General features: G+C 47.6%; 1 long non-coding RNA gene across 2 annotated transcripts in view; it reads right to left on the reverse strand.

The window, feature by feature from the left end:
• Positions 1–9,809, reverse strand: part of LOC142362194 (uncharacterized) — a 128,175-nt gene extending 118,366 nt beyond the window's left edge. The window contains exon 1 of one of the 2 annotated variants that reach the window (XR_012764788.1): positions 9,697–9,809. This is a non-coding gene — a long non-coding RNA (uncharacterized LOC142362194). Of the gene's footprint in view, positions 1–8,743; positions 8,818–9,696 lie in introns of those variants that run through there. The other variant, XR_012764789.1, reaches the window with a different exon arrangement.
• Positions 9,810–23,929: the final 14,120 nt, after the last annotated feature.

Consider the following 23,929-nt stretch of genomic DNA (forward strand, 5'->3'; position numbering starts at 1 on the left):
AGTCCTAAAAGCAACTACACTAAGAAGCTCCATCCATCTAGCGCACACGATGGAGATGCCAGGGAAGCACACACCTCACAGCCACAGGTTGTGAACTCAGTCACTTAGAGGCCCCGGTCTACAGAAACAAACAGATATGACTATCCCATGCCTCACTCCCGAAATCTTTAACTGAAGAGCCATACAGCGGCAACCCACATGAGGATTTCCTTTAAAACTACTAAGAGCATGAGACAGATTTTGCATTCATCTCCATGCTTTGATTACCTGGTGGCAATCAGGGGCAGAAAGAGCAGAAAATGCGTGTTATGACTGAAAGCTAACCTTAAAGAGTCCGACGCGGCCAAACTTCATAATACCCTGTAAGGCCCACCACTCACAGCAACAACAGAGTGGATAAAGAGGACCTACCTATTGCTGCCCTTCCTGGCTTGAATTTCCAATTCTTTCTTTTAAAAAAACAAAAAAAAAAAAAAACACACACCAGACTCCAAAGATCACCTGGCATTCAGCAAATTGGAAAAGTCTCTCTTTGCTGCAGGAAAGGGAGAAAAACAACTGAAGAAAACAGAGGAATCATAAATGCCACCTGCAGGAAGAGGATGGACTTAATTCACCCCGCTTTTGTTTCCTGCAAGGCAGCAGGAGACTGAAGACAAAACCTAACGTGGATACTGATAGCAGGCACAGCCATAAAGGAACATTTCAAAAATCGGACGAATGGAAAAAAATGAATGGAAGTCAGAAAGAATCACTGCAACCTCTCTCAAAAACTTTAGTATTTCTACCCACATTACCAAACAGAACAATGAACAGTTAATAGCATTGGTCAAGGACTTTGTGAAGACTTACAGATCAAATACAAAAATTCAGTAAGCCAAGCACAGTTCACCCAGAAGAAACTCTGCAGGCCAGAAAAGAAGCCAGTTTATATGGTAACATTAGAGCTATACAATAACTGATGTTGACATAGTTACCAAAGAGACTGCATCTGAAAGTTTCAGAGCTGACTTCCAGTTTTAATCTAGCCAGGAAGATTTTTCTAAAGTAGCAGAATAAGAAAAAAATAAATTGCAGTCCTTGTCTATTAGGAATTGTACGCACATCACAAACCTGTTCTTCTAAGTAGACCTCACATACTTTGGGTAACTCCTCTTGTAAGAAACTGCCAGAAGACGCATTACTACTTTATCAGCCCATTGCATCTGGAACAGAATTAAACCTGTTCACGATAATAAGAGTACTTTGTAATTTGTAAGGAAAACATCAACGAAAGGGAGAAGTATGACCAGATATATTCTACAGAGACTAAGACCAGGGTAACACTAGACATGACAAATTGTATTTATAATATTTACCTGATCCAGCAACTAGGAGAATAATCTCACATAAACCTTCTCAAACGTAACTTCACCCACAGGAACATGAAGTTTGCTTTACAGAAAAAGACTAGAAGTGCTTGTTTTTTAAACCAGTGGTCTTTAAACTACAGGGGCATGCAATACAACCTGAAAAGGGGGAAAGGCATGAAGAAGTTAAGAACTGCTGGTTTAGAACAAAATGAGGGCTATAAATGAGCATAAACGCTATCCGCAGATGCAGCATGTGCAGAACACAAGGGAGAAAAGAAGGAAAAAAAAAAAAAAAAAAAGAGGCATTTACCCTAAAGGACACTATTTGCAGGACAGCTGAACGTAAGCTGGCTGTGAACTGCATTTACGCTAGAATTGAAACCTAAATTTCTTAAAATCAGTGAAATCGGACAGCAGAACAGCCTTTTGAGAGGAGCAATGAGGGTTTTAATTTGGAGCCTGAAAACTGTTGCAGGAATCACGCTGCATGCTGCTTGCAGTAGTGGAGGACTGGATCCTGCCGGCTTCCCGGTGAGTATCTATTTTCCACGCTTCTGCAATCTTCTGAAAGAGTGCTCTAAAAGACGTCTCTCCCCATCACAATACTAGGGGCCTGGGTTAACTTACCAAACATCTCTACCGGTGTTTCCCCCCCCGCCCCCATATTAAACAATTTCAGTCTCCAGTACAAATTACTGCTGTTTATAGGTGACACTTTTGTTACCAAGGTAATACTGCTTTTGAGTAATTCAGCTTTACGCAGTAAATAACATTTCAATTCATAATTTGTGGTTAATTCTCCTCAATCCCCATCTCTGACTTTTTTCTCTCCAATATTCAGCAAGGACTTCCTTATGAATGTCAGCAATTCCACTGACAAGGACTGGGAGAACAGACGTTCCCACTGAACTCCCGCTGCAGCAGCATAGCTGAACTCTGCCTCTGTTAACTCCCCGTAACATATGAAAACTGCAGTTGCTTGAAGACCAAAAAGGCGGCATTTTCCTAAGCCACAAAAAAAAACAAAACACAAAAACAAAACAAACCAACACAAAAACCCCAACCAAAAAATAAAACCAAAAAAACAAAACACCCAAACAGCTGTGCTACACTACAGGCTTACCAAAGCAGCAGACACATTTAGTGGTAGTGAAACCATATATATATATTAAGTCAGTCCGATCTCATTCCTGTTTCATATTGCGTGAAAACTGTTTAAATTTAAGTGTCTTTTACATTCAAAATACTGATTTGTAGGTCAATATTGTTTTATGGGTACCTTTGGATTACCAAAAACTGGCAGGGCTAACATTCCAAAGATGAAAGCTGTTTTATTTCCTTTTTTACAGGAAGAGCGCACAATTTTCCGTCGAAGCTACCAGAATTAGTTGTGGTTCCAGCACAATAATCTTTGGAGAAACAGCAGGTCCCGTAATGCCGGATCCACCGTGTAGCTTTCTGTTTATACAAACAACTACAAGCTTCACTGGACACAGCCAAGAAGGGAAGAGGAGGAATCAGCCCATCTGCCTGCAACAGGGGCCACCGCTGCAGCTCTAGAAGAAAGACGGCATCTTTCAACCGGAGCTGGCGAGGAAGGGAACCCCACGCAAGGCCACCAACCAGCCGTGTGCCGCGGGCTTCCTCCGGCAGAGGGCAATGACACCGGCCGGGCCCCGCCGCGGGACACAACCGGGGCTTCACACGGCGGGGGTCTGGCATCGCTGCTCCCGTCAGGCTCTTCTCACGCGTGGGTTTCCTGTTCGTACGTCTTAGCGAGAGGAAAAAAAGTATCTGTCGTTTCGCACAGACTGTGCATCTTGCTCCCCATCAACAGGATGAATGTAATCCTGATTGCTCCAGGGCCCTGGAGCACTGCCATAAAGCCACAGAAATCAGAACGTAAATATCTCACAAGCAGTACCGATGATACAGCAATATACATCAGATGTTACAGAGACCCGAAGTTCTGCTATTAAAAAAAAAGGGGGGGGGGGGTGGTGACACACTGAAAACGCCAAACTGCAGAACTCACGATGATACAGCAACTACACCTCGTTAAAAGCCTCAACAGTGCTTTCAGTTTACAAAACACATCCAGACAACAGCCAGAAATGTCCTATTTCTCCTCCTGCTAGAAGTAAACACCGTGGCTAGATGCATCTTCTCGCTCCCAGGAGGCTCCACGGCTGGGCAGCAAGAAATCTCCCGAGTTCCCATAACCAAACACAAAGATACGTTCAGCTTCGAACACATCTCTTCTGGATAAGCTACTGCAAAGCACCCAGCATCTAGCCACCGGGAAACACCTTCCTTTGCCGACACAAATAGTAACCAACATAAAACCGAGAAAATGCTTGCGTTTCTTTCTGATTAGGCTAAAATTTGAACATCAGCTCGATTCTACTCAATTTCCTCCGCATACGGTAGCTCATGAAGCCAGCACCTGCCTTCATTTTACAACTCTATTTTTGCAGAAGCTACTACAGTGATGCTAAAATTCAGTAACCTGAACACAATTATTCAAATTAGCACATTTTCTGGGTATTCCAAACACAATGTTACTAAATAAACACAAAAGTAATATTTCTTTTCTGAAAACATACGCTGCCACAATTATACCCGATGACAACAACACTACAGAAGAACAAGAATCGGCCCAAATTCAGGGAATGCTTTCCAGAGAGATCCAGACCCACTCTGCCTGTATTGGGAGAAGTTCTGCAGACAACGTCCAACCTACGCTAATGAGCACTCTGAAAATATAAGGATTACTTCAGGCTCAGCACTACAGTAGCTGCACTCAGACTGCGACATTTTGGTGTAGCACACAGGCAAATCAGCATGTTCGGGAAGGGGGGGGGGGGGGGGGCAGAAACACCTACATTTTGTAATAGCAGAGCATGATGCTTACCAGGTTCCCCTCTCCTCATTCTGTTCACCCTATTTTCCCATCTGGGCAACTACTTGCTGCTTATGACAATTTGTGAGATGATATAAACTAAGAGAAAAAAAAAATCTCGATATTATTAGCAGGCTGACTTCACAAGTTCTCTGTCAAGATGAGACTACTGTGCAGCGTCCTTTACATCGTAAGCACATCATGGGTTTGGTTACAAGACAGTAAGATCTTGAAATGTAGGACAGAAAAACATTATGACTGCTTTAGTATCTTTGTACTTAACCAACTCTGCTTACTTTCTAAGTAATTGCACAATTTACGTTCTTCAATAGGACCTACTCCCGAAACAAGACATATTCAGAGGAGTGCTTGCAAAATCATGGCTTACAAATGGTGTTATAAATACCCTTTAAACCACTTGTCTCTCCATCTCTTTTCCTTCTAGTTTGGTAACAAATTTCTAGCCTAGCAAGAATAAAAAAAAAACCCTCGCCATTAGCAGTGCCTCACTAATGCTTCATAACATCATAATTATGAAAAAATAATTCTCAAGTGAGAGTACACTGAAATTCAGCCTACTGTGAAGCCCAATTCGAGAGTAGTACCATCTCCCCTCGTCCACAAAATGTCCCGCGCTTAGACTACAGCGTTCCTAAAACAAATCACTGCCAACAGCAAAACTTCAATGTCCATATTGATTACAACTATTTAATACAAGGATATTGTTACATTTATCACTCTTTTATTGTCCTGCCAAATACATAACTTTATATAAGAAACTTGTAAAATGTTTTCAGCTTGACTTCTTTACTACCATAATTAATACGTTTGCTATATAGATGTCAGCCTTTCAGAGATCTCCAGACTTACGGCTGTGAAGAAGCACGATACTGGGGACATTTAACACGTTCCCTCTAGAGCTCAAGGTAGTTCATGAAAATTCATGAATTAGGACCCTCTGCAAGTGTCAGGTGCCCAGATCAGGAAATCTATGGAAAGATGAAATCTCTGACCTTGCTAAGGGTAAAATTCAGAACAAACAACTCCTATTTCCAGCCATGCTGTTAGACAACAACGCTGCGTCTTGCTGGCTGGGCTGCAGCGTCCTGAAGGACTGAGAAAGGATGGCAGGGTTTATGCTTTATTTTCATGAAATCTACACCCAAAAACACTGTTTGCTGTGCTTAAATTCGTGACAAACAGTTGCAGCCCCATTAATTCCATCTCCAGTCATTTCAAACGCCACGAGTCAGGATCCAAAATTATCAAACTGTCTCGAAAGACTGCTGGGGAAAGATTTTTTATTTTTTAACTCCGCATTTCAGCATTCGTGCTTGCAAGTACTCTTATCCTTTATATCACAGTACTTTCAAGCTCATATTCTGATGCTACCAATAATTCCAAGACCAAGATGTTTACGGAAAAAAACTGTGCAGATGTGGCACGATCAACTACAGCTAATCATACAACACACAGAAGCACAAAACACATGACTCCATGTTTTCATTTTTAAATACGAAAGAAATACAGTAAACACGTGATAACAGCAATTGGAAAAAAAAAATGGAGCCTGGATTAGAGAGATCCTCTTAATTTTAACCATACAATAGGCTACTACTAGCGTCAACAAACACAGTTTTAAAATAAGCTCACAATTTCCCCTTTCATTAAAACAGAAAAAAAAGTTTCACTACTTCCTATCGCAAACCCAAAATGAACGCGAGGTTAGATATTTCCTTTTCAGATGCTTTTTGAACGAACAGCAAAATAGTGACCTTCTTGCCACTGAAATTTGGCAAGGCATTAGGTCCTAGAATGAAGCTTTAAGTACTTCTTCAAGAGATAAATCGGTATTGTTTACGTAAAATGGGTAGAGAACTGGCACAATACCTACTTTTCACAGACCTTTTTTCATATACATTGTATTCGTCACCAAAACAGCTCCGCAGAACACAGTGTACAGCACACATTGTGCCTTGTCATGAACTGACAGCAGCTGAAGAGAAGGTGAACCAAGTTACAAAATGAAGTAATTTTTCCTCTAGCCGCCTGAGAAGATAAACGATCTTAGTTATATTAAAGAGAAGCGGGATATGGGATCCAAAGGGCTCATTTTACTTTAACCGCATCTCACCAACAAAAATAGAGAAAGCAATTTCCTGGTGCATCAATTCCACCAGCAATTCCACATACACTCAAAAATCAGAGACGCTGGCACAGGCTGTTACTGCCCACCTCCCGGTTTTCTCAGCGCTCTAACCAACCAACTGCTCTCCGATTATTTCCTATTTTAAGGTCAATTTGGTTTTTTCCCCAAAAAAATACAGAGAGATACAGATACGCCCATATAAATTAAGTAAATACTACCTGGGTTGAATAAACATATTTCTGTAGGCAACACTGTTTCGAAGGACCCCTGTAACCAACACAAAACATCAGCATGTGCCAAGCACTGTGGATTACCACCCCAGTCCTTTCCTCATTCCACAGGCCCTTGCTCGTTTCAGAGTCATCACCACCCTTCTTGTTACTTTAAGGCCGTATTCCCTCCTGATCAACACCACCAGCCAATACCTGGAAACTCTCATCATTTCAGATGCAAAAAACTGTACTAATAAAGTTACGATGGAAGAGAAGTGAAAGCACGTGAAGCAGCATAAACCGTCCCCAACCCATTTACTGGACTAGACCAGTGTCAAACTGCAAACCTTATCTCTCCATCCTCCTCCTCGCGTTCTGTATTTACAGGGCATTAAAACACTACTACTAACAACAGCAGACTCCTTCCTAGCGTAACTCTGAAGCAATTTTAAGTATCTGTGCAGGGTCCTCACTGCTAAAACCCTCTCTCTTCTTCCTGACCCATTCTCGTTCATCTGCTGTTATTTAACTCTTTAAGGCTATGCGTCAGTCACGATGTTATTAATGGTTATGTAATTCTTAAAAATGCACTGAATTTTAAGTTTTTAAACAGTACAACAGGAACGTACACAACAAAACAGACACGGTTTGTTTTTCCATCCCTCCTCCACTTACTCTAAATGAAAATATTTTAGTGATCTAGAAGAGCGGTCTTCAGTATTTTTTTTTTCCCAGCTTGTCAGCCTCAGAATCCGTAGCAGTGCAGACACCTGTCTAATGAACACAAGCCTACAGAAAACAGACGCCCTTCCCGCAGTTGCTTCCTACTGACCCCGAGTAAGTTGCCTGCAGTCGGCCGGGGTCCCGTGCCTGCAAGCTGAAAGCCACTGATCTAGAACTAAGTATCCTCTTACTGTTTGCTCTGCTATCCGAGAAGTTACATTAAAATGGCATTACGTTCCTCAGCTCCAAACAAACGAGTCTTTCTCCACGTAGCTGATTAACAACCATTCCTCCAGAGCCTTCCATAAAATCCTACTTCCAGAAATAAAGAACCGCCGAAAACAAACCACCACCATCACGCCTCACCTTGCCACATACCAGGACGCGGCTCTGAGTCCTTCACGCTAAAGACTGCCCAACCTACCTATAAATAGGCTCAAGGCTTCAGGCTCAGGAGACCGACAGCTAAACACGATCCCCCGCGGCGTTCCCCTGCGTTACCTACATAACGCGGCATGCCTTAACGACGCCGGGCTGGGCAGGGACGTCGCTACCGCTGTGGCTTATGCAGGATAGCACGGAGGGAGAAGGAAAAAAAAATATATATATATATAATCACTGGGCATAAACAGCTATCTTCCGGAGAGAAAAGCCTCCCTCTCCGGAGGGGAGAGCCAGCCGCAGACGGGCAGTGAGGGCTCGGCCACAGGCAGCCGGGGGCCAGGCCCCTCAGCTTTTAACGGGGCAGCGCACCAATGGCCGCTCCCTCCAGCAAGGCCCCGCGGCCAGCAGGCCCCCGGCCACCTCCCCTCAAGCAGGAGGGCTTCGGGGACACCCCCCCCAGGCCGGGCGGCCGGGCTCGGTTCCCCGTCAAGGCCCCGCCGAAGGCCGGGCCCGAGCCCCGCGGGTCCCCGGGCAGCGACGGGCGACGGCCGGGGGCGGCGCGAGGCCGGGCCGCGTGACCGCCTGAGCCGGCGGCACGTGGCCCCGACCATAACAAACAGGCGGGTGGGCGGGGGCGGGCGAGGGGGGGGGGGGGAGGTGAGGAGGGGGGGAGGCGGGGGAAAGGGGGGGGGGGCGGCCGCCAGCGGCGCGGCGATTGGCCGGCCGGGGCGCGGTGGGCGTGGCCGCCGGTCCGGCCGCCTCGGTGCAGTTGCCGAGGTGGCGCCAGGCGGGGGCCGCTGCCGCGCGTCGAGGGGTCGCGCGCGCTTCCCGCCCTCAGCGAGCCCGCGAGCCCGAAGCGCGCATCCCCCCCCCCACCTCACAACGCCTCACGCCCCGCAACGGCTGCGCCACGCACCGCGGCAGCCGCCCGCACTCCGCCTCCGTGTCCCCCCCACCCACCGGCAGCGCCCCTCGCCTCACCGCTCCCCTCACCGCCTCCCCTCCCTCCTCACGCACCCACCTGTGGGGCGGCCGGCCGGCCCGCCCGCCTCCATCACGCACCGAGCGCCCGCTCGCTCGCACCGGGCGCGGAGCATGCGGCGGCGGCGCCGGGGGGGGGGGGGGAAGCGCTAAATATACCCGCTGCCGGCGGCACCGCCTGTGTCACGGACCCGGGCTGGCGAGCGGCGGCCCGGCCCCCCCCTCCCCGCCTACTCCCCCCCCCCCCCCTCCGCCGGCGGCCGCATCTTGTTTTCTCCACACGCACTTAGAAATGCGCACCGGCCCCCCCCGCACCCCGCCAGCGTGTTTTTTGGGGGGGATCGCTGTTATTCCTGCTCGGGTCGGCATACCCACGCAGCGACCAAAACAACACCGCGCGGTCCCGTGTGTGTGTGTGTGTGTGTCCCCCGCAGCTCGGCTGTCACTTGGCGAGAAGCGCGCAGCCCCCCCCCCCCCCCCCCATGTCGCGACAGCACCTGCCGCGCACCGCGCACCCCCACCACCACCACCTCAACCACGCATTTGCTGGCTGCGGGGTGCGCGGTGCGGGGAAGGGGAAGGGGGGGGCACGCCCGCTCTGCCTCCCCAGGGACGGGGTACGGGTGGATGGGGGGGGGGGGGGGGGGCTCGTCGCTGGCAGCCCAGGTGCGTGGGGGCTCCGCGGGTGGGCTGTGCGGCGGGGCAGCGGCGGGGCGGCGGGATGGAGCGAGCCGCCCTCCCCCCGCATATCCCACCCCCCCCCCCGCCACCCCCCCCCCCGCCAGCTTGTGTTTACCTCAAGTTTGAATTTTATCTGCGCAACATGAGCTGGAATGCGGACATGGAGGGCGGGAGGGCGCGCACAGCCCCGCCGCTCCGCGGGGACACGCCGCACCCCCCCCCCGCACCCCTCACGCACCCCGCACCCCGCAAAACATGGCCGCCCCCCCCCCGCCAGCGCCCCGCGACCCCCGCGTCCCGCCGGTAACTTACCTCAGGGCGCGCTGCTCTGCCGGCTCTTCTCTTCCTCCTCCTCCTCCTCCTCCTCCTCTCCGGGGGGACGGGGCCGCTGCCCGCTCTCCCGGACAGGTGCAGCGGTGCGGGCCGGTGGGCGCCGCTACCCCCGCCGCCCCCCCCCGCCGCTTCTTCCCACCCGCCCCGGGCTCCCCTAATGCCTCCCTCCCCGACAATGTTGTTTCATTATATCACGTCCATCATGTGACGCCCGCAGGCCCTCTCCCTCTCTCGCTATGGAAACTTAAAGGGGACTTTTCACGTGACGGCAGCGCGCTCCGAACCCCCCCCCGCTCCCGACGCCGGACCCGGCGGCACCCCCCCCCCCGGGGGCTCGACGCGGGGGTCTCCCGGCCCCGCCGCCGCCCGCAGCCTCTCCCGCCGGTGGATTGAGCTGTTGTCGTTAATCCGAGGGGTTTTTGGGGGGTGGTTTGTCGTCCCCCCCCCCCGCCGCTTTGCAGGGAAACAACCCCTCGCCGCGCTCCCCGCCGCCTCGCAGAGCGGGGAATGGAGGGGGGTGCGGGATTCGCAGCTCCTCTGCGGTGCCTTCTCCCAGCAAAAACAACGGAAAAAAAAAAAAAAATGAAAACCACACCAAACCCCCAAAGGGAGGAAAAAAAAAAAAATAGAAAAAAAACCCAACCACCGAAACTTGTTTGTGTCAGCCCGAGGAGGCTGGAGAGGCGGGCGATGCCGTCGGTGGGGCTGTGCGGGGCTGATGCGGTGGTCTCGAACGTGGGTTTGTTTGGGTTTTTTGTTTGTTTGTTTGTTTTTCTGTTTAACTCCTGTAAGGAAACGATTTACCCCGCAGCTCGGCCGGTTCCCTGCAGGCGCAGGTTGCGGTGCGGGGGTGCGGGAACGCAAGCCGCGTCTGCCAACAGCCACCCCTCAGAGGAGAGAAGAGTTAAAACGGAGACTTCCCGACATCTTCTCCTCCGCGTGTGTCCCTCCCCCCCATCCCGCACCTCTCCGGGATGCGGGCAGGCCGGGCGGGCATCCCCGCCCCCCTCGGCTGCTGTTCTGCCTGCGGTGCTGAAGCGGGGTTTCCTTGGGGGGTTTTGTTGTTTTTTGGGGTTTTTTTCTGCTTTTCCCCAGCTTTCTTCCCGCCCCTGGGATTTGGGATGAGGGAGCTAAACCCCTCCAGCTCCGCGCTGCCGCCTCTGCCAGGCCGGCGAGGCGAGGGGGGTCTCGGGGTTTTCCTCCGCCCGGTTCCCGTGGGAGCTCCCCAGATTCTGCGCCCGGCCCGGTGGCATCACGTCGGTGCTGGGGGTCCAGTGCAAGGTTCGGGGGGACAGCTCGTGGCGGGGCGATGGGTTTGCTGTTCAAGGCGGAAACAGCGTGCCGCGTCCTTCCTTCCTTAGGGCTCCCGCTGGAAATCGCAGCCCCTCAGAGCACGACCCGCAGCCGCAATAAATTTTTGAAGTCAGGAATTTAATTTCTTCAGTGTCCCACCGAGTTTTCTGGAAGGGAGCCATCAAAATAACCTTTTTTTTCGTGCCCGTGGGGTTGACGCTGATGCCTGTCAACGCGGGAGGGGACCGGAGACGCCCGGTCGGTCGGCGCAGGCCCAATCCTGGCGATGACGGCAGAGCCTCTCCCTCCGCTCTCCCGTTATCGCTTCTGGAGTCGAAGCACCTGTGCTCTGCCCCACTCATTTCCGAGCACCCGTGCAATGAACTGAAACACAGATCAGTGTTTCTATTTTTTTTTTTTCTACCAAGACGTCAGCAGGATTTCGTAGAACTACCAGTGATTTTGGCTGAAAAGAGTTAACTGAGTGAGGAACAGTTCATCCTCCTTTCCTTCCTCCTTCTCAGAGTCTTCCCTCTACACTCCCTTGTTTATCTGTCCTTTCCCATCCAATTTAGGGGGGTTTTCTACCTCTGGGTTCCTTTCTGCCAGTTTATCCAGGTTGTCCCGCTGCCGTGGAGTTTACCTCCAGCGTGCCTCGCTTCCCATCTCGCTGGGGCTTATCTCCCTACCTCACCGGTCTCTTTTTATTCCATATCCCCTTCCTCAGATCGTCCTTAAAGGAGAAAGAGGCTGGAGCTGGGATGTAAAGTAGTCTTCTAGGAGTACTGCCAGAACCGATTTGTTTTACTCTGCCACTGCCGCCGCTGCTGTTCTGCTGTGTCATGGGAAGAGAGTTACCTAGGCACGCCAACCCTTGGAAACAGCTCCTGGGGCAGAGCCGCGTTTCACAAAGCTGAAGGGTAAGTTTGTCCGGCGCAGGGTTTAGGCTGGAGGGAGAAGGCTCCGCTTCCCTGACGGGGCTCCAACGGCGAGTGATCGCCGCACGACGTTGGGAGGTTTGCAGGAGGCAGAGTGGCGGCAGCAGCAGTGGCAGCGCATCATCACACAGCTTTATTTCATTTTGTCAAGCCAGGAGGCTTTAGGTTACAGCCCAGCAGAAAAGCAAAATGATGCGCTTCTGTAAAAAGGGCACTTTTCCCCAGATTTGCTTCGAACTCTTGCAATGAGGTCTTGCACTAAGAAAGAGCAGGGATTCTGCCTCCTCTTAAAAACGCTGTTAGTTATAAAATCTTTGCGATCTTGGCTCCTTCCACCTATTTCCTTAAAAAGCTTACTTTCAAAAGTGTGTAGTTTAAAGATGACTCTCTCTCTCTCTCTCTCTCTTCTCCCAAGTTTACGTCCCTTGGAAAGGCCTGAAGAAGCCCAAGGCTGTGTCTGCCTGTGAATGAAGAAGATTTGAACACACACCGGCGTGCACATACACGTGTATACACACACACACGCATGGGATTTAAAGCATCCCGTTGGAAGTGCACATATAGGGAAATCCTTCGTCATGTGATAGGCTTTAATATCTGCCTTAAAATTAATCCCGATCTGATGGACTCTGTGTTGTGGCAGATCACAGGAGGTCAATAGCTGGGGTTCCTGCGCAGGTTTTTAAAACTGCCAAAGAAAATCTCCTGTTTGCGGTTGGATTAATTTGTGTTTTCGCAGCAGCTACCTGGGAAATGCTCATCCTGTGAAAGCAAGTAAGAAAACTTTACGGGGCTCCAGTCCTATTTTTCTGCAATAAAAAAAAAAAAAAAAGACCCTTGTCACTGGGTCAGGACAAGATCCGATGCTATTCCACAGGGAAATGGTTACAGGGCTCGGCAGAGTCCTTCAGTTCCTCTGTTAGAGATAACACTCTTGGCTTTTATTAGAGCTTGAGTGTCGGAAATGGTCCTGCTCACTTATCAGTGTTGTCTTTGCTATTTTTTTTGTTCATTTCTGTCACTGAAACTGAATCTTCCCGTTTCACTTCTCTTTCTAATTCGTTTCAGTCTTCAGTTCCCATGTGTTAGAAAGTGCAGTTTCATTTAGACTCTGGGCAGAAGAGAAGAAAGCCTGATTCCAGAAAGCAATTTGCAGTAATATATTTTCTTTGCCACTTGCATGAAAGCATTACTACTCAAACAGATCTAGGTATAAACAATGCTGACAGGCCCTCAAAACCAAAACCAAATTGTGAAATTGAGGCAAATAGCCCGGAGAACCTGAAACGTTCGGATTTCTAAAACACTGGCTGCTGTCAAAAATAGGGTAAATTAAGCTTTGTTTACGTGTGGAGCAGAGTGTTTGTTGATGGAGTTTCTAAGGTGATGTAGCAGGAAACACTGATTTTACGAAAAATGACACAACAAAGCATGAAACTATAATTCAGCAGCTATTTGTCAAGTGATAACAAAAAAAAAAACAACAAACAAGGATATTTAAAAAGCAATGAGAGTTTTTCATTGAACTTTTTCTCTCCCTTGCCGGCAAATACAAACGGAGCCTCTCACCTGCTCTCCTCCTGGATGTAACTATTTGCAAGAGCAGAGCTAAATCATTTATCAGAAGGAATGTTTCCGTCGGATGCAAATACCTGCGCTAGCTGCTGTTCCTATGTCGTGTCACGGACGAGCCTGATGCTCGAGCAAGGTTATGATGTACCTGCGTTTTCTCCAGACCGGTGCCAAGCTTGCTGAGTCATTTTCCCTGTTCCCATTCTGCAGTCGGCTGCTTGCTCGCTTTTCCCTGTTGTTTGTGTGGGTCGTAAGCCCAGCAACAGATGAGAATAAATGCTTGTATTTCTTCAGGCTGCTCCCTAAGGAAATAAAGGTTCTGCTGTGCTGATTTTCTGTTCACGTCTTTGTCCACCCCCCTCTCCCAAAAGCTTCTGAACCCGTTAATGAATTTCAGATGAATTTGGGAGAAAGCAGATATTTCAAAGACAGTTTCAGTCCTGCAAGTTGCATGAAAATCAGCGCTTGGACAGGAGGGAGAGACCCGGATCGGAAACTGAAGCAGAACTTGGCCATAACGCACAAGGGCTGGCAGCCACCTTCTGGCCACCCAACCCTTACGTACCAGCCAATTAATCTATACGTAGCGATGCCGAGCCACAGCGCTGCTGTATCCTGCCTAGCATAATTTTCACTGGCAGGCGAGGGATATCACAGAAAAACAAAGAAATTAGGATAGTTCAGGGAACAAGCTATTCCCAAAGCAAAACGGGAGAGGCGTTTCAGGACTATCATCATACGCAATGGAAAAGTTGGTACCTGGGAATGCCTTCGTGCAGTTTTGAGGGACAATCTAGCTTTTGTGTCACTCCCAAAGCAAACCATGGCAGAGGAGGCGCATAGGGCTGTTCTTACAGCTAGCGCGGCTGGTCAGTCTGGTCTCTGTTAGTCTTGGTACTAAAGCTATGGGCAAAGATCACCCCTCCGCACCTCTTCTAGACGTGGGCCGTAGATGTGTTGCCTCTGAGATGCCTCCATCCCCAAGGGATGAGGAGCTCAACAACAGGCTTGAGCCTGCTGAGCCCTACAGCCCCAACTCTCTCAATCTTCCTTCCTGGTGTCGCCTCACTGTAGCTGAGCCTCAAGGCTTATGCTTGAGAAGAGCCGAGCCTGGGGTGTCTCCTCATAGACAGCAAGGAAACGTGCTGAGTTCCTACCTCAGCTGGAGCCCTCCCGGCTGCCCGACTGAGATTACGGCACGGGAGACCTCCAGCACCACATCTCCACTTCAACGTGTGCTGGGAGGCAAACATGGGGATGGTGGTCAGGCCAGGACCGGAGGACAGGATCAGACCCATCCCCACCTGAGAGCAAAGGCTTAATTTGTATGTCCTTTCTCTACCAGCTGCACCTTGCTTGGACCACCCACTGCAGGATAGTTATCCTAACGCTACGCGCTGTGCATAACATACGCTCTCATCTCAATTGCAATTAGCTTGACGCAACAAACAGTTTCGGCGTGGCAAACTGCAAGCTAAAAAAAGCCATGCCTTCATATGCATAAACTGGTTGCACAAAATATGTCTTGTGTGTCACCTCCCTTATGTCCCATGTTTGTTCCTGCAGCAGTCACAAATAGCATATGCTCCAGCAACACCACGCTGTCCGAACGGACTCCTGGAAATACAGGAGTGATCTGGCACTGGTACTCTTTGAAACTGAGGCGTAAGTTGTTCTACCATGAGATGCTGCGTATGGACCTCTTCTGGAAGGAAGACTTGCATATAAGCCAGGATTCATTAACCTCTGATGATTAGTCTATAAAACTGGAGCCAACCTCTCCATCAAGGAGCATCTTATTATCTCTGTTACAGCTGCTAGACACCAACTGAGATCAGGGGCCTCGTTTTCCTGGACTCTGTGTAGTCATACCCAAGGAGATAACCTCTGCCTTGAAGGGCTTACAAAGCAAAAAGACAAAAGAGGGAGCAATATAACTCCCAGGCAGAGCAAACACCATGACCTTTCACAAATGTCAAGTTAATACCATGATCTGGAAGTGGAAGGGGTTTATCAGAAGGCAGATGGGTCAACAGGAATGGGAGCACTCGAGGCTGGGGGGTTAGACGAAGGAAAAGCCACAGCAGAAGCTGCGTGGTGTGAGGTGGAGAGGAAGTGCATGCAGAACATCAGATGGTCAACCAGCACATCTGGGATAATAAATAGGGGGAAAAAAACAGTCTGATGACTCTGTCCACGGCTCAGAGTACAACCAGCTCCTACCTGCAGCCTCTCCCCCAAGGCCATGCAGCCTGGAGAGGGGAGACAGAGAAGGCAGGGGGTGGACAGCATGGTTCCTCCTCTGTGCTGGTTCCACGCAGGCGGCTGGAGGTGTGATAACCCTGCTTTGGAGTTTGTTTCTCTCTGTGGCTCGGCCTCCTGCAGCTGTGTTTGTTGCAGCTGAGCTTCGGGGCTGGAGTGAGACGTAGTTCAGCGCTCTAAGTCCAGGGCAGCCCGTAATTGAATATTAACAGGAACAGCTCTAGGAGCTCCTGGGACTCAGGAAGTCACAACTGCTTCTCTGCTGCTCCTTCATCTTAGAGGGAGGTGATTGCTGGAGGCTTTAATGGATACGAGACATAATACGCTTCCCTCACATTAGCTCCAGTTTGCAAACTGAGGCTTTAACCACATCCTACCCTCTCTGATCATTTCCTCATGCACCTTTTCAGCAACACGTCAAATGCGCTAGCTACAGCCACCCCAGCATCCCACAGGCGACCAAGTGGAGAGGTACAGAGGCCGTACGACCACTGATTTTTCACCTCATTTCTCCAGTGAACGAAGAGGCTCTCACCTTTAAGGTTTATCAAAATTCACCAGATATAAAGTACAGAGCTCTTTGCCTCTGTTTCAGCCTTTTGAGCACAGGAATTATTTCTTTGTCAAGTGGGGATGCTACGAGCACCATACAAGGTCCATTGAAGTTGAAAACCTTTGGTATCGTGTCTTTGCTAAGTATTCAAGGTAAAATACAGCAACAAATTCATAGGCAGTAGTGACTCTCCATGCTGTCTATCAAGACCGTTTGGAGCAGCCCAGCGCTCCGTTGCTCCCTCTCCAAAAGTAAGGACAAACATCACTCTTTCCCTAAAACTGTGCTGCAGATCTGCGTTGAGAAGTTCAGCCTATGGTCATGATACTTCTACGGAATAAACAAACTGTTGTACAAGAAGAAAGATGCCCACAGAAATCTGTCTGTGCCGTCTGATCTTTCAGAACTTGGTACTAGTCTAAGAAGGGAGAAGGTTACACCTTCAGAGTCCCATGAATTTCCCAAAGAGCCTAAGGGCAATAGAGAGCAACAGTCAGAATCTTAAGTTCCTTCCTCCTCTCCTTGTGTTTCTCTTCCTTCTTGCTTGAAAATTCACAATGTCCTTGACCTTGTGGATCATTTTCCTTCAGGTCTGTCAGCACTCATTCAGTGCATGACCCCTTTATTTTTCACAAAAACCCTTCCTCAATCTCATTTTTTCATTAGCTGATGTACAACAGACTCTACCATGAGACCGCTTCTGGTTTTGTTTGATTTCTCTCTTCCTTTATCTCTACCCAGGGACATCCAGCAGATTGTTTCATAATATTCCTAGGGTTTAGAGAAAGTGTATTCCTTCCAGATAACCTGTGAACTCCCTCCTACTTTTTCCTCATCATGTGCCCTTCTTGAACAACAGTTCTGGCAAACTTTGTCCATGTATTCTTCCTTTATTTCAAAATTAGGAGTTCCTCGTTAGCGAAAAGCGAGAAACGCTCTGTTTCCCTGCCATGCAATGCGTGGTTTTTTTCACAACTGCTTTTGCACTCCAGCCCACTCACTAATTTTTCTAGCCCTTGGAAGTGAGGACCGCAGCACCACATTCATCCCCCTGTCAACCACACGCTGTCTGTTGGAGATCTGCAGAAGAGACAGCTCTTTGTTCTGCTTATATAGAGCTACATAGGTACCTCAGGAAAGAAAACTGGTGAAACCATGCAACACACAGGAGGAAGGACTGATGTTATTGGTCGGGGAAAGCTCCGTTCTTCATTTGGTATCACTGGCTTCCTCCTGTTGCTGGATAATTAACACTAACAATGTGTTCGAGGCTATGCTAAAACACAAGCACAAGATTTGCATCAGTATTTTGTATTCTGGATGGGCACGAGGAAGATGGAAGCATTGGCACACCTGGAGAAGGCAGTCATGGAAAAGGAGAGCTGGAGAGAGACCGCAAGTCCTCCTCGGTGCCCTAAGCAGGATCCAACCATCCCTGAGAGAGGCTAATCAACTTCCAGGGAGGAAGACTTAGGAATTAATTTAGAAATTTTAATTGTAATTCAAATAAATTTGCTTTGATTTAGAAAGCTTTTAGGTTTGATTTGTGGGTATTTCTTCTTTCCCATATATCCAGTAACAACGATCTTTGCAGGAAATCGAGCCAATTTAGTTCTGTTGTACCCAGAACAATTGTCAATATCATTTTTATAAGTCTCCTCTGCTTTAGAAGATAGTTTTCATCTTCTCCTGCACTCTTTTCCCTTCTGGAAAAAGCAAAGAAAATCCATCAGCCTGTCCTCCAAGTTTGTTGAACCGTTCATAATCCTTGTTGCTTTCCTCTAGCCCCTCTACAATTTGTCTCCTTCTTCTACTTTCTCCTGGCACAGCATCCAAACACACACCTGGTAATCCAACCGAGCCCTCATTAGAGTGGAATAATTGCTTCTGATGTTTCACCTATTACACTCCTGTTCATACGCCCCAGAATAAAATTCTCCTTTTTCTGCCACAGCTGTGTACTCTCCAGTGTCTCATTCACGGCTCTTTTTCCTCTGAATGGATGCTTGACCAGAGATTTGCCACTTTGCATTGACATATTTTGTTGCTTATGACCTTACTGAACCAAATCTGGTTGATTTTATACGATTACCCCAACTTCCCAGCAAACTTCTGGAACACATCCTCCGGAGTAATTATATATTCCTTATTTCATCGTCCAAATAACTGATGAAAATATTAGAATCAGGTCCAGGATCGAACCCCATGGGAGCCCATTTGGAAAGCCCTCTAAATTTGAAGGAAAGGAATTAATAATTCTTGTGTCAATACAGTTTTTTTTCTGTCAAGTATGTCTTAAGAAGGCTTCACAGAGATCACAGTTCCTGGTCAGCTTATGGGAATGTCATGTGAAACGGTGTTAAAAATCCTGCTTATTTCAAAATATATGACATATACTCCCTCTACCTTATTCTATAACACAGTTGTTAGGTTCAGAGATTGAAATTAGATGGTTTTAACATCACTCATTTATGACGAATCCAGTCTGGTTGATTGTATGTTTTTCTATTATCAACCAAGTGCTCAATAACTGATTGTTTAACAGTTTATTGTACTATTTCTCTTCATTACAATCTAAACTGACTACTGCGTAATTCCCTAAATCCTTCTTCCCCCTCTTTAAAGACAGGCGCTGCGTTTGCCCTTCTCCTCTCTTCTGGGACCTCCCCTGTTCTCCATGAGCTCTCCCAGATAATTACTAATGAGTCAGGGATTGCTCTGGCTAGTTCCTGAAGTGCTCTAGGGGGAACATCATCTAGTCCTGCTGACTTGAATTTGCCTAACTTCTTTGAATTACTTTAACCACTTCTTTTGCTGTTTTGGATTGTCTTATCCCCTTGGTAAAAGTAGTTCTGATAAATATCAGTTTCTCATCCTTTCTTTTTTTATTTTTTTTCTGCAGGGCTAAACCATAAGAAATAAGGAATGGTCCAGTCTTTTCTCTGTTGTTATTTCTGTTCTCTCATTTTCCGTTAATTCAGTTATGTAGGATTTCCGTAGCTGCCTTCTCATTTCTGATACCTTTGCATAGCATTCTTTTATCACCCTCTATATCCCTTCCTAACTGAAACTCATTTTGTCCCTGGTCTTTCCCACTTTAGTCCTCCATAGTCACGCTATTCCTTTACAGGCATTATTTTCCAAGTCTTGTTTCCAGTCTTTGTACAGCTTAATGTCCATTCTCCTCCTGTTGCTTCCCTCACTCCTTCCTTTCTTCAGAGGGAGATGCCCCACCATTTTGTTATCTCTTTCAACTTCATTAACCTCCACCTTCCTATTGTCAGCAGTCTCCTCCCCATTAGTCAGAGTCTCATCTCAGAGAGCTACAACAATTTCCTCCTCCCACAGGAACTTTACTCCATCATTTGAACTTTTGTTGCCAGCCTCCTCCAAACACAGTTTAAAGCCCTTCTGCTGGGCTTCTGCAAGGCAGTTATCGTGCAGTCCCTCTTTGCAGACCACCCTTGGGTCATTTGCCAGATAGGAAACCATTATGTATTTTGCTTTATTATTGCAGACCTAATTAATAATCAGTGTGTCTCTTAAACCCATCCTCACCTCTGCAATATGCCAGTCCTTGCCCTGACTTTTACTTCCAGCTAGAAGGATGAAAGAGGACGTTTCCCAGCCCCTCATCTCCTTCCCTCTTCTTCCCAGTGCCTAGATTCAGAGAGTGGCTAGGAGGCTTTATTAAAACTCTTTTTAGGGTGGTAGATTAATGCGATGGTTCCTCTAAGCATTACAGAGGTCACCTGCATGCTGAGGCACCCCTCTCCAGCTCGGTGGGAGAGCAAGCAGGAGTTTAGGAAAGGCAATTAAGAGGTCTGAGTGTGCTGTGCATTGAAACATCTCTTTACCCTTTGAGATATATAGTGTCCAGCACACAGATGGCAATTTTTTTCCACAAAAATTGTGTGGCTATCTTTCAGTGAATCAGACAACAAACCCAGGCCCACGTGAAATGTATCAAATTAAGTTCCCGGCTCTTTGGGTCACTGGTCTTCATAAAATGATTACATCTCTAAACAAGGAAGAATATAAACCTGCAAGGTCGCATAAGCAGGAGACCTGCAATTCCACCCACGTCCACCTACCTCTTCTTTCTCGCTGACGAGACACAGGTGACTTAGGCTCTCCAGACTCACTAGCACTCTCCACTGAGCAGATACAAGGACTTAGGTAGCATTGAAGCCGGTTGAATATAGCTGACATCCTCCATTTTGGCAGAGAACAGTAAATAAGTCGCTCTCAGTATCGAAGCAGTCTGTTCCGCATCAGCGGGACTGTTGGTGCAGCTGAGTATTTTGCCACATCGGAGCCAGCGTGTACCTACAGCGCTGAGCCCGTGGAGAACACCTGGTGGGATCCAGAAGAGTAGAGGTTGTTCAGGCGTAAGACAGTAAGACTTACTGCTGTCTTTAACTACCAGAAGGAGATTATCGAACATATTTTTCTTGGAGGTACGCAGTGACAGAACAAGAGGCGATCAACCCAAGTTGCAGTAAAGGATATTACAGCTAGATATTAGGGGGGAAAAATTACAATGAAGGTGTTCTACTATTGGAACAGGAGTCCAGAGAGATTTTGGGATCTCCATCCTCGCAAAACTCAACTGGGCAGGGCTCTGAGCAATCTCCCTGAAGGGTGAAGTTAGCCCTGCTGCGAGAGGAGAGTCTGGAGATCCCTGGAGGTCTTTTTTTCCCCCCCAGATTGTTCTGAAATGTTGGGGTCCCGTGCGCATGGGTCAGGGTGGTTGCATTGCTGTCCTGCTCGTTCCAGCTGATTGCCAACGAAATTGCTAGACTGCCTGAGCATGCTGGTTCTGTGTTCATACATTTGTAAGAATACTCCGTGTGGAATCCAGAAGGCTATACTTCATACAATGGGAAAATCCCAGGTAATTACGAATTCATTGGTTTAACACTGATCCCAAACAATATCAAAGGAAATCTGATATGGGCTATGATTAGTAATGAATTAAAGGGTGCTAGCCTGACTGATATGCCTGAGCAGTTTTATGGAAAGCCTGCCATGTCAAACAAATGGATGTTTTTTTAATGAGCATGTAAGTTTGGTTAATAAAGATAAGAGTGTTCTAAATTATTTAGATTTCTGCAAGTTATTGAACAGTTCCTGAACACAGTCCCAATTAAAGAAAAATGGTACAAAAACTAATCTGGTATACTAAATGGATTAAAAACTATTTCAGCAAGAGATTTTTTAATTCTATTTGAAATTCAATTATACTAGAGATATTGAAGTCTTCCATTTATTTATTTCGGACCCTGGATTGTTCAGTGCATGTAGGATTGACCCAGAGGAAATGATAAAAATCATCACCGAGAAACTTGCGGATGAAAGTCAACCATACCAGACCCATTGTAGGAAAGCGGCAAGGAAATAGGATAAATTCAAGTACAACAAAGTGCAGCATCACTGTTATTATAAGTGCAGATCATGTTTGCAAGATGGAAGACAACGACCCAGAAAGCGGGAGCAATGAAACAGCCCAAATAATCCACTAAATAGAACATGCTGAGAAGAAGAGAGAATTTTGCAGCAACCCCAACACAACTAAGAGCACTGAAAGCTGCTTTTGTAGGAAAAAGACTTCGAGACTTTGTGACGTTCTTGAAGATGGAGAAGAGATTGATTTGCCACCCAGGATGGCATTCAGAGAGCCGTTGCAAGGAGGTACAAATCACCACCGTGCAGGGATTTATGTCAGTAGAAGAGTAGGATATTGCTGCTGCCCACCCACTCTGCACCTTGTAGGCACTTGGGACACCACTTCACCACCGCGGCGGGGGTCCAGGATGCCGGCCAGTAGCTGCAGAAGGGAGCGAGCCTCCATGGCACGCTTCATATTTCTCTTCATCATCTCCTTTCCTTAGTTTCTGGCACTAGGCATCAGCTGGTTTGTTGGTACAGGGGACATTGCAGCCTCCTTCGGCTGTCACGTCCTGAATCCCTGCCAGATTTGTGTTGCAAGAACTGATGCCAGTGTTTTTAACCCAGAGTGTATTTGGCCCCTGGTGTTCTCCATGACATAGAATAAACATTAGGGAGGAGATTCAGGCTTCAATGAGAAATGCTTTCCCATGATACGTTTTCATTTTGGCATGCACAGTGTTTATGATGAAAGGATCCTAAAATAATTGTATTAGATGAACCGTCTGTTCTTCTTGCTTTGAGGCCAGTACAGCATGACATTTCAGAGATAAAATGTTGTGGAACAGCCTCTGACTTATAGCCCGATGGAACTTTTCTGAAGGCATTCCTTTTTTCTCCTTTTATTTCCTTGAGGTTTATAACCTGAAAACATCAAGCTTGCATCACAGCACTGCCAAAAGATCGTCCTGTGCATTAGCTAAACCTTAAATTATCAGCAAATTTAATTTTTCTTCAGGAGACTGATTCACAAGCAGTTAGCTCCCCAGTGGAAAAAACTCCTCCCTCCAATTCAAAGGAATTCCAGGATTCACAAGAAATATTACATTTCCAAGAGGAGACACTGCTTGTCCTTAGGAGAACTTATTTCTGTGTGCAAGTTCAAGTGAGTCTACGGGACCTTAAATCAAAGGAGACCAATGCCAGATCAGTTGCTGAGTAACTGATACCGATCATCACATCCTGACCAGCTGGATGAACGACAGCAACAATTTCTTGGGATAGCATCTGAAGTCTTCTGTGTTTTCTTTCCGTGCAATTAAGTCATGGCTGCAGTCTTAATGAGGGGAAATTATTTTGTGTTGCAATAGATGGTTTTGTACCATGTCCTTTGGACAAAGGTATGTAATTATAAAAACTCTGAATCGCTATGCACATTGCTTAGATTGTTGCAATAAAGTGAAGAGAGCGCCTTGCCAAGGCCTTTGAGAGTCACAAGTGAAAAGGGCTAGCCAAAATCTGCATCATTCATGCTGGGCCAGATTCTGCCTGGCTCCGTTGGGAAGTGCTTTGTATCTGGAAACACAGGGGAAAAGGTTTAGAGAGTCCTTGCTGCTATTCTCCTTTACAGACTCTACTTTGTGGAAAGAGATGGGATCCCGTCATGCTGTTCCTGGTGGAGGGACATGGTGCACCTTGAAGGAGCTCAAGACCATGTCTCTACTCCCACCAGACCACTCAGCAGTGGTGCTGGGGGACATAAGCTCCCCCTAACATGAGTTGTGACTTGATGCACTGGGAAAAGTCTCCTTTGCGTGCCCCTGCAGCCCCTTTTGCTGTACATGGTGACCATGCAGGGCACAAGCTGAGCCTTTACCAGCACAACTGTTTATGTTGCATTCACTTGGGATGGTTGCTTCATAGCTGAGATTATTCAAAGCCACCAAGGACAGTGATGAATGGAGGATGATGGAAGTCTCAGCCTAAAACATGACAAGTCCTGCCCCCAAGAGCTTGGCACTGGCACTTCTGCCTGCACCTTAGCAAAGAAATGGGACAAACCGAGCCAGGCATTTTTGTTGGATCATTTATTTATTGTTCTGTGCAAAGCACAGGGTGTAACTATCACCAGTCATTTTTGGCTATGGAGCTAGCACCAGACATCACTGTGCTACTATTACAGCAAAACACATTAGCTAATCGT

This window comes from Opisthocomus hoazin, chromosome 8 (assembly GCF_030867145.1).
Source record: "Opisthocomus hoazin isolate bOpiHoa1 chromosome 8, bOpiHoa1.hap1, whole genome shotgun sequence".
In the NCBI taxonomy this organism is placed as follows: domain Eukaryota; kingdom Metazoa; phylum Chordata; class Aves; order Opisthocomiformes; family Opisthocomidae; genus Opisthocomus; species Opisthocomus hoazin.